At 56.2% G+C, this 8,881-nt stretch overlaps 1 non-coding gene across 1 annotated transcript; it reads left to right on the top strand.

Annotated features, from left to right (window-relative positions):
- The first annotated feature begins 4,720 nt into the window (after positions 1 to 4,720).
- LOC116627027 lies at positions 4,721 to 4,911 on the top strand. The gene has a single exon (XR_004298396.1). It is a non-coding gene; the product is annotated as a U2 spliceosomal RNA (small nuclear RNA).
- The last annotated feature ends 3,970 nt before the right edge of the window (positions 4,912 to 8,881 follow it).

The following is an 8,881-nucleotide window of genomic DNA, read 5'->3' as shown; positions in this document are numbered from 1 at the left end:
GCAAGGCATCCGTTTCTGTTTATCCTATCCACTGATCTAATGAGATATCCTAGGAACTGATACCAAACAGTTGAACACGCAACAGAAAATGGACAAAGGATAGGGGTGCCTGGGTGGCTCAGTCGTTAAGCGTCTGCCTTCTGCTCAGGTCATGATCCCGGGGTCCTGGGATCGAGGCCCGCATCGGGCTCCCTGCTCAGCGGGAAGCCTGCTTCTCCCTCTCCCACTCCGCCTGCTTGTGTTCCCTCTCTCGCTGTGTCTCTCTCTGTCAAAATATAAATAAAATCTTTTTTAAAAAAGGACAAAGGATAGACAGTCCTCAGGGGGGAGAAAAGAAAAACACAGGTATACGCTGACATCTGGCCCCCAGGGAACATTTCCCCCCCCCCCCCCCCCCCCCCCCCCCCCCCCCCCCCCGTCGGAGAGGGAGGTAAACCCTACAGTGATACAGCACAATGTTTAAGAGATCCTATTGTCGGGGCGGGCAGGGACATCCCCTCCAAAGCCCAGAAAATTGCTTCCTCTTTATACCGGAGACTACTGAGAAAGAAGGAAGCCCAGGGCCCAGTGGGCCTCTTTGCGTTCTGGAAGCAACACATTTCACACCCAGACACCCTGTTTGGGCTCACGCAGCGAGCGATGGGGCAGACCCTCAGCTTAGAGGCTGGCCCGGAGCTGAAAAGGGCTCTCAAGCCCTGGGAGGGGAGCGGGGGGTGGGGGGCAGCCCTGCGGTTTGGGCCACAGGATCCTGCGGACCCCATCGTGCTGACGACAGTGGGCGGGTCCCTGAAGGAAAGAGATGCAGTGTGGAGTTTATGGCAAGCCAGGGCGGTGGAGGATCACAACGGGGGGCCCTCTCTGCGGGTTCTGGAGCCAGGCCGCCGGGCCACCGCCGGCAGAGACTTCCCCTTCTGAAAAGCAGCTCCTGGCACACTGGTGGGCCTTTGGGGAGACGGCTGTTTAACGGGGGACCGTCGGAGCCCAGGGCCCCGGACTGTCCATCAGACCTGTGGGTCCTGACGTCAGGCGGGCCAGCAGCAGCGGGCCACCCTGAGATAAATGTGGGGTATCAGGGTCGAGCCTGAGCAGGAATAAGAGACACTGGACAGCCGACTGACCCAACGGCCCCGCTGGCCTTTGTTGGCCACCCCAGACCTGGCACGGTGGACATGTGAAAAGTGGGGCCACAGGGGTGGCCGTGGAGGCCCCACACTGGTCAGCATTCGGTGGGGGTACTGGGGCCGGGCCATTTCTACTGTGGGGATGCGGGGCTCCTCTAGCCGGCCGTCTTTGTTTCCAGAAACCTCTCTTTGACTGGCCCAGCCTTTGTCAGGTGCCACAGGGCTTGAGGCTCTCCCAGCCCACACCTGCCTCCTCCTTCTATCTTTCAAAGCATTAATCCACCCCCCTCACCACCACCACCACCACCGAAATAAACCTCTTACGGTCCTCGCTCTGTCCCTGCAACTTCTTCCCAGAGGACCCAACTGCCACCTAGGACTCAGACTCCAGTGGTCAACTTTACAAAACATTGGTCAATTTGAATATGTAACGCTCATGTCTGTTCAGTTAAAAGAGAAGAAAGAGAGAGAAAGAAAGAAAGAAAGAAAGAAAGGAAGGAAGGAAGAAAGAAAGAAAAGAAAGAAAGGAAGGAAGGAAAGAAGGAAGGAAGGAAGGTAGGAAAGAAGGAAGGAAGGAAAGAAAGAAAAAGAAAGAAAGAAAAAGAGAGAAAAAGAAAAGAAAGAAAGAAAGAGAAAAAGAAAGGAAGGAAGGAAAGAAGGAAGGGAGGAAGGTAGGAAAGAAGGAAGGAAGGAAAGAAAAAGAGAAAAAGAAAGGAAAGAAAGAAAGAAAAAGAAAGAAAGAAAAGAAAAAACGAAACTGGGAACAAATATATGCTGGTCTACCACAGGCAGGGTTCATCTCCAAATTACACAGGAGATCCGAGAACGGGATCAAAAAGAAAAAGAAGGGGTGCCTGGGTGGCTCTGCCTTCGGCTCGGGTCGTGATCCCAGGGTCCTGGAATCGAGCCCCGCATCGGGCTCCCTGCTTGGCGGGAAGCCTGCTTCTCCCTCTCCCACTCTGCCTGCTTGTGTTCCCTCTCTCGCTGTGTCTCTCTCTGGCAAATTAAAAAAAAGAAAGGAAAGAAAAGAAAGGAAGAAAGAAAGAAGGAAGGAAGGAAGGAAGAAAGAAAGAAGGAAGAAGGAAAGAAAGAAAGAAGGAAGGAAAGAAAGAAGAAAAGAAAAGAAAGAAAGAAAGAAAGAAAGAAAGAAAGAAAGAAGAAAGAAAGAAAGAAAGAAAAGAAAGAAAGAAAGAAAGAAAAAGAAAGAAAGAAAAGAGAAAAAAATGACTGGATAAAACATAAGCAAAGATCACGCAGTTGAGGGGAAAGATAATAAATGTGGTTTTTCACGTACAGAGATGCAAAGATGAACAGAGATGTACAAAGAGAGAAATGCATATGAAAACGGTCCCGAGATGTAATGTAGCACCTGGGAGTTTGGCCAAAATCCAAGAGTCTGATGAGCTCCTGGGTTCATTCGCCAGGCTGCAGAAACAGATGCTGCTAGAGAACCCTGAGGGTGCTCCTCGAGTCCCCATCTCGGATCCATGGCTCAGGGCGAGGGTACCAGGGACCACCACGAGGGTGTGACACCTTGGTGGAGGCACATGGCTCTTGGGCGAGAGTGGCTCCAGCCTTAGCTGCTCAGGCACCGCTGTGTGTGGGTGTGGATCTGCGCGGGCATGGCGGGGGCGGGGGGGGGGGGTCTGACTCCAGTTACCCTGGAGCCCCTGAACTCAGGAGAGGCCAACGCGCGCGCCGCAAGGTGAAGAAAGTATCTTCAGTGGGAGAGGTTGCTTTGCAAGGAGTGGAAGCGTCTGAGGGTCCAAATACCTGGGAACCCATAAAGTGACTACTGAAGACCCCAGAACCAAGCAGAGAGGTCTTGTGTGGGAGAGGCGGGAAGAGCCCGTCAGGATAACCCTGTGCCAGGGGCTGGGTAAGCTGGGTTGATGGATCACCTGGTTGGATCCTCACCCGTTCACTCATCCCTTCAAGGGATGTTTAGGTGCTGGGCACCGGTCTAAGTGCCCGGGCCAGAGAGGCAGAAAAAGCAGCCCAGGTGGGATCTTCCCAGGGGCCGGGAGCTGGGGTGGAGGGCCCGGGGCGGGTGTGGGAAGGAAGGCGGGGTCCTGGGACAAAGCGCATAGGCGACCAATCTTATCGGTGCTGGTGCCAGCTACAGGAGAAACTCAAAACTAGGTTGGGGCCCGAGAGGGGCGCCTCTCGGCGGGGGCTGGGGGGTGGGGGGGGGAGGGGGTGCACGAAACAGGCCCCACGTTAGGTGTTATTAGGGCCTGGCCTTCAGCGAGGAGATGAAGGTTCGGAGAAGTGACTGGCCAGATCGCTGTTTCTCCCCGAGGGCTGGCTACTCGAGGGCCGACTCCCGCCGGACATTTCCACAGAGGGCCTCGGGGGCTAACCCGTCAGGAAGGTGACTTCCTTAGGGTCCCGCTAGACCGCGCGCTTCCCCGAGAACGAGTGAAAGAGAGATCGTCGCCACCCCCACGGGAGAGAGGGAAACCCCCAGGCCGGGAGTCACAGAGCCGAGAGAGCTAGGGCCGGGCGGTGACCGCAAATGTCCCCATCGCGTTCCCGGCCTCGCTCCTGCCAACCCAGGTGCGTCGGAGCAGCAGCCCTCCTCCCCTCCGAGGTCCACGTCCGGTTCTCAGGGCTCCCTCCGGTAGACTGCAGCCGCTGGCGGGGCCTGTGCTCCAGACGCAGGCGGTGTCTTGGGACAGGCTGAGGGCCGCAGGTCACCGGACACGTTTCTCAGCCTCTCTGGTGTCGATGATCACAGCTGGGAAGTGAGGGTGAGAACGCTTCAACTCACTCCGGGGTCCTGCGGATCCAAACGGATAGCAAAGCCTGCAAGGCAGGTGCGTCCGGCGCGCGGCGGAGGTGCGATCAGGGTTCTTTCCCCGCAGGGTTGACGCCACTGAGGAGTCCATGAGGTTGAAGGGCGACCGTGCTGGTCTCACGGTCCTTACGGCTAAGTGCAGGCTTTGCGGAGAACCAACCGAAGGGGGCCGGGGAGCGGTTGGCGGGGTGGGGGTGTCTCAGTCGCGGGAGGCTGGAGAGGAGGCGGGTAGGGGGAGGGCGGAGGCCGGCTCCCAGGCACAGGCACAGGCTCCTGCCCCGGCCGCAGTGCGCTCCCCGCCAAGGTCGGGGGCCGTGCCTGGGGGCCCCGGGGGGACGCGTCCCTCCCGGACGCACAGCGTTGACCCCGCGGTGTTCTCGGGCGCACGGGGACCGCTCGGGTCCCGGAGCTCCCCGCCACACACACACACCCCCTCCCCTGCTTTGGGCCGGGCGTGGGGGGGTGGGGTGTCAGCGTTGGGACGCCGGAGTTCCGGGGACTGGGGGCGGGGCCAGGGGCGGAGCGGGACCGCAGTGCTACGCCCCCGGGGCGGGGCGGGGCGGGCGGGGCGGGGCGGGGCATGCAAATCGCCGGTCATCCTCTCGGGAAGGACGCGAGGGAGCGGAAAGGGATGTGAAAATTCACCAGGAGCGCGGGGCAATCACTGCATCTGCAAGCGCGTGTGGAGCGGACCGCCACAGGATAGTGAGCCGGGAATGTGGACAGCGGGTGACATGGCTCACCGTGAGTGCAATATGGCTGGCGGCGGGACGGTGGCGGCGAGGACAGGGCGACAGACATCGCTTCTCGGCCTTTTGGCTAAGATCAAGTGTAGTATCTGTTCTTATCAGTTTAATATCTGATACGTCCTCTATCCGAGGACAATATATTAAGTGGATTTTTGGAGCAGGGAGATGGAATAGGAGCTTGCTCCGTCCACTCCGCGCATCGACCTGGTATTGCAGTACTTCCGGGAACGGTGCACCCCCTTGGGGTCAATACCTGCTGTGGCAAAAACAGATCCTTCCAGTGTGTGCTTACTTTCCAAACTTCTTGGTTCCGGGTTTTTCTGTTTTGCTTTTTGGTACCTTTTTTGTTGTTGTCGTCGTTTCGTCTTTGTTCTGCTGTTTGTTGCTGTGTGGGTTAAACGGTGGGGGTTCATCTCCCGCGGCAAGCTTTTCCGCGCTGGCGGCTGTTCTACCCATCATTGATTTGTGGTGGCGGCGCAGCAGGTTCTAGCGCTTTTGCTGTCAGTATCTAGACTCTGTCCTACGTCCCGTCCCGTCCCGCGTGGCCTCGCACCTGGTTAACCTGTGTGTCGGCGGCCGTCAGGATCGGTTTGCCGACTGTTTGGTGCTTCTTCTCGAAGTGCTTTTCCTGCTCTCTCTTCGCTCTGCGCCCGGAGAGGTTGGCCCAGGCCGAGGGTTTGGCGACGAGCAGTTTTTGGTAGAAATACGTAACGCCCGTGCACATGTGACTCGACCTCCAATTTGGATGATTCAATCCGGCTGCTTCAGGTAGCTCTCCACTCGCTCTGCCGGCCCCCTTAACCGTCCGGAACAAAGGACGAGCAGCTGAGGTCATGGCCACAAAGGTCTTCCCCCGTAGGGAAGGAAAATTCGTTCTTCCGGATCTACCTATGGCAGCGTTTATCCACCCGGGTGACACCCAGAAACTCCTGGGGTTTCGTTTCAATCAGGCTCATGCCCCAGCACCGCCATACAGCAATCGAATTCGAGTCTCTGGGGCGGGGGCCCGAGGCTGGTGGCCCTCCAAGCCCGCCAGCCGGAAGCACTCCTCGGAGCATCTGGGAAGGTGCCGCCGGTCAGCTTCTTCTTCTGTCTGGCCTGAATTCCCCGTGACAATGGGAGCGTTGGGCGCGCTCCTGCAAATCCAGGCACAAGTCGCTTCACGACAGTCCCGGGCCTGGCTTCGTGTTTAGCACACCGCAGGCACTCAGTAAACAGTGTACCGATGAGGAAATAACGGATTCCCTGGGCCTGGCACACACAGGAGACCTTTGGACCCAGGCCCGGGATCTGTTGAGAGCCGGTGCGGGACGGAGCTGCTGTGGGGTGCTGCCGCTCTGCGGAACCAGATGGACCCCTTCCCCAGTTCATCCTCCAGATTTGTTTTAGATGTGGAGACTGGTGACCCCCGTCCCCCACGAGGCTATGAAAAGGTTTATAGCTCACATAATGAGGCTTTCCAGGGAGAGCAAGGTGGCTCCCAGGCCGATTCAAAAAGGGCTTGAGAGCAAGGGGAGGAGTCTGGGTTGGTGTGTTTATGGTGGTGAGTGGAGGGCCTGGGGTAAGGGCACCTTACAGATGACACGGGACCTTCTGTGATCCTGCTTTCCACGGTGGGCAGTCAACAGACGTCCATTGGATCAGAGTCTGATGTAATAAGGAGCGTTCCAGCCTGGGGGGGGGGGGGGGGGGGGGGCGGCGTCGGCGGCGGCAGAGGGAAGGGGTGTGGGTTCCTGTGAGAAGCTGAACCTGCTGGCCAAGTTCAGGATGTGAATGAGCCTGTGAGGGAAGGGACGTGGGGGTGAGGGGGCGATTATGGTAGGAAAGAGCCCACCAGAAGCAAGCGTCCCCTGGGGCAGTTCCAAGGCCCAGCTCGTAACTTGGAGGTGGCTGGGGCAGGGCAGCCTGATGCAGACCGGTCCCCTCGTTCCCCCAAATCGGCCCCCCACTCTTGCTTCAGACTGCAATGTCCCGGTTCCCCCCTCATGTGGACGTGCCCTGAAATTCTGACTCGCGTTGAAATTCTGACGTTAAGCCCCCCTACGATGTCAGGCAGGCCTTCCCGATTCAGCTGGTTCTGTGTTCCATCCCACTACCGCATTTCTTGAGTATGCATCACATGCTCCCGGTAGGGACACGGAGCCAAACGGGAGAGGCCTTGGGCCTCAAGGGGGTCACGGCCAGTGGGAGCCCCAGCCATGTGTTCATCTCTCTCAGTCCCCTGTGCGTCGGAACCTGGTGTTCTGGCCATTTGGGCAGGTGTCTTATCCGGGTCCTGGGCTGGATGCTCCCCGCATGGGGGCGGAGAGGAGAGAGGAACGGTGTCTGGCTTCTCTCTACTGCCAGGACCAAGCACCACCCTGGTGGGTGGTGTCGCAAGAGATGACTCTTGGTTAAGTTGGAACCGGTGGTGATGGCAGGAGGCCCAGAGTCCAGTGAGGTGGGACCTGGACTCCAGCTCGGACGTGGGCGGTTATGTCCTGCTGGGCAGATCCATTTCCCCAGGGTAAGAAAAGACAAGAGCTTTATCACTGGGCACCCTGCTCTGTCCGAGGGTCCATCCATTCCGTAGTGCCTGCCGCTTTCCAAAGGGGCGTCCATTCTCTTGAGAAGGATTCTCCGTACAAAGTGACTCGGCGCCCCACCGGAGACCATGAACGCCTAGGGGACAGGAATCGGATCACAGTCGCCTCTCAGTGTTGGGCTCTGTCTGATGGGTGCCCAACCATCATCTGCATGGACATGATGGGTCAATCCCGTGGACTCAAAGAATCAAAGGTGGTTAGGTCAGTGTGTTCTGCTTTTCCTTTCTCTCTCTCTCTCTTTTTTTTTTTTTTTTTAAGATTTTTATTTATTTGTCAGAGAGAGAGAGCACAAGCAGGGGGAGCAGCAGAGGGAGAGGGAGAAGCAGGCTCCTCACTGAGCAAGGAGCCCGATGTGGGACTCGATCCCAGGACCCTGGGATCATGACCTGAGCCGAAGGCAGACGCTTAACGACTGAGCCACCCAGGCGTCCCTCTCTCTCTCTTTCTTTCTTTCTTTCTTTCTTTTTTTTAAGTAAGCTCTTGGCCCAAAGCAGGGCTTGAACTCATGACCCTGAGATCAAGAGTCGCATGTTCTACTGACAGCCAGCCAAGCACCCCTGTTCTGCTCCTTTTTTCTTTTTTAAAGATTTCATTTATTTCTTTGACAGAGAGCACTCAGGCACACACGAGTGGGGAGAGGGGCAGAGGGAGAGGATCTCAGGCAGATCCGGTGCTGAGCACAGAACCCAAGGCAGGGGTCGATCTCAGGACCCTGAGATCATGGCCTGAGTCAAAATCAAGAGTCCCATGCTTAACCCGGCTGAGCCACCCAGGCACCCCCTTTTCTGCTACTTTTTAAAGACAAATCCAAGGGGGGGGGGCGCCTGGCTGGCTCGGTCAGTAGAGCACCCGAGAGATTACTTGAAAATAAAATCTTAGGGCGCCTGGGTGGCTCAGTTGTTAAGCGTCTGCCTTCGGCTCAGGTCATGATCCTAGGGTCCTGGGATCGAGCCCCGCATCGGGCTCCCTGCTCCGCGGGAAGCCTGCTTCTCCCTCTCCCACTCCCCCTGCTTGTGTTCCCTCTCTCGCTGTCTCTCTCTCTGTCAAATAAATAAATCTTAAAATAAATAAATAAATAAATAAAATCTTAGTGGCGCCTGGGTGGCTCAGCTGGTTAAGCTGCTGCCTTGGGCTCAGGTCATGACCCCAGGGGTCCTGGGATCGAGCCTTGCATCGGGTTCTCTGCTCAGTGGAGAGTCTGCTTCTCCCTCTCCCTCTGCCTGCCCCTCCCCCTGTTTGTGCTCACACACTCTCTCTCTCTGTCAAATAAATAAATAAAATCTTAAAAAGAAATCTAGAAAAAGAAGAAAGAAAGAAAGAAAGAAAGAAAGAAAGAAAGAAAGAAAGAAAGAAAGAAAGAAAGAAAGAAAAAACCGAAAAATCCAGGAATGTTACAAGAATGTAGGTGTGGTGCAGTTTAGGATCAAAGGTGGCATCTCTAAGTTGTGAAGGAAAAATTCAGTGATTTACACTGTACTGCAGAGTAGACACCAAATGGCTAAAGATTTAGCTGTTGAGAAAGAAGAAGAAAAAGACCTAGGGGAAGATTTAGGATATTATTTTATAACCTCATGGTGAAGTCCTTTCTAACTTTGACTCAACATCGGAAAAGTATTTTTTTTTTTT

The sequence above is a fragment of the Phoca vitulina genome, unplaced genomic scaffold, assembly GCF_004348235.1.
Source record: "Phoca vitulina isolate PV1807 unplaced genomic scaffold, GSC_HSeal_1.0 scaffold92, whole genome shotgun sequence".
Lineage (NCBI taxonomy): Eukaryota > Metazoa > Chordata > Mammalia > Carnivora > Phocidae > Phoca > Phoca vitulina.
Note: the sequence above shows the minus strand (reverse complement) of the source record. Positions and strands in the feature narration are given on the sequence as shown.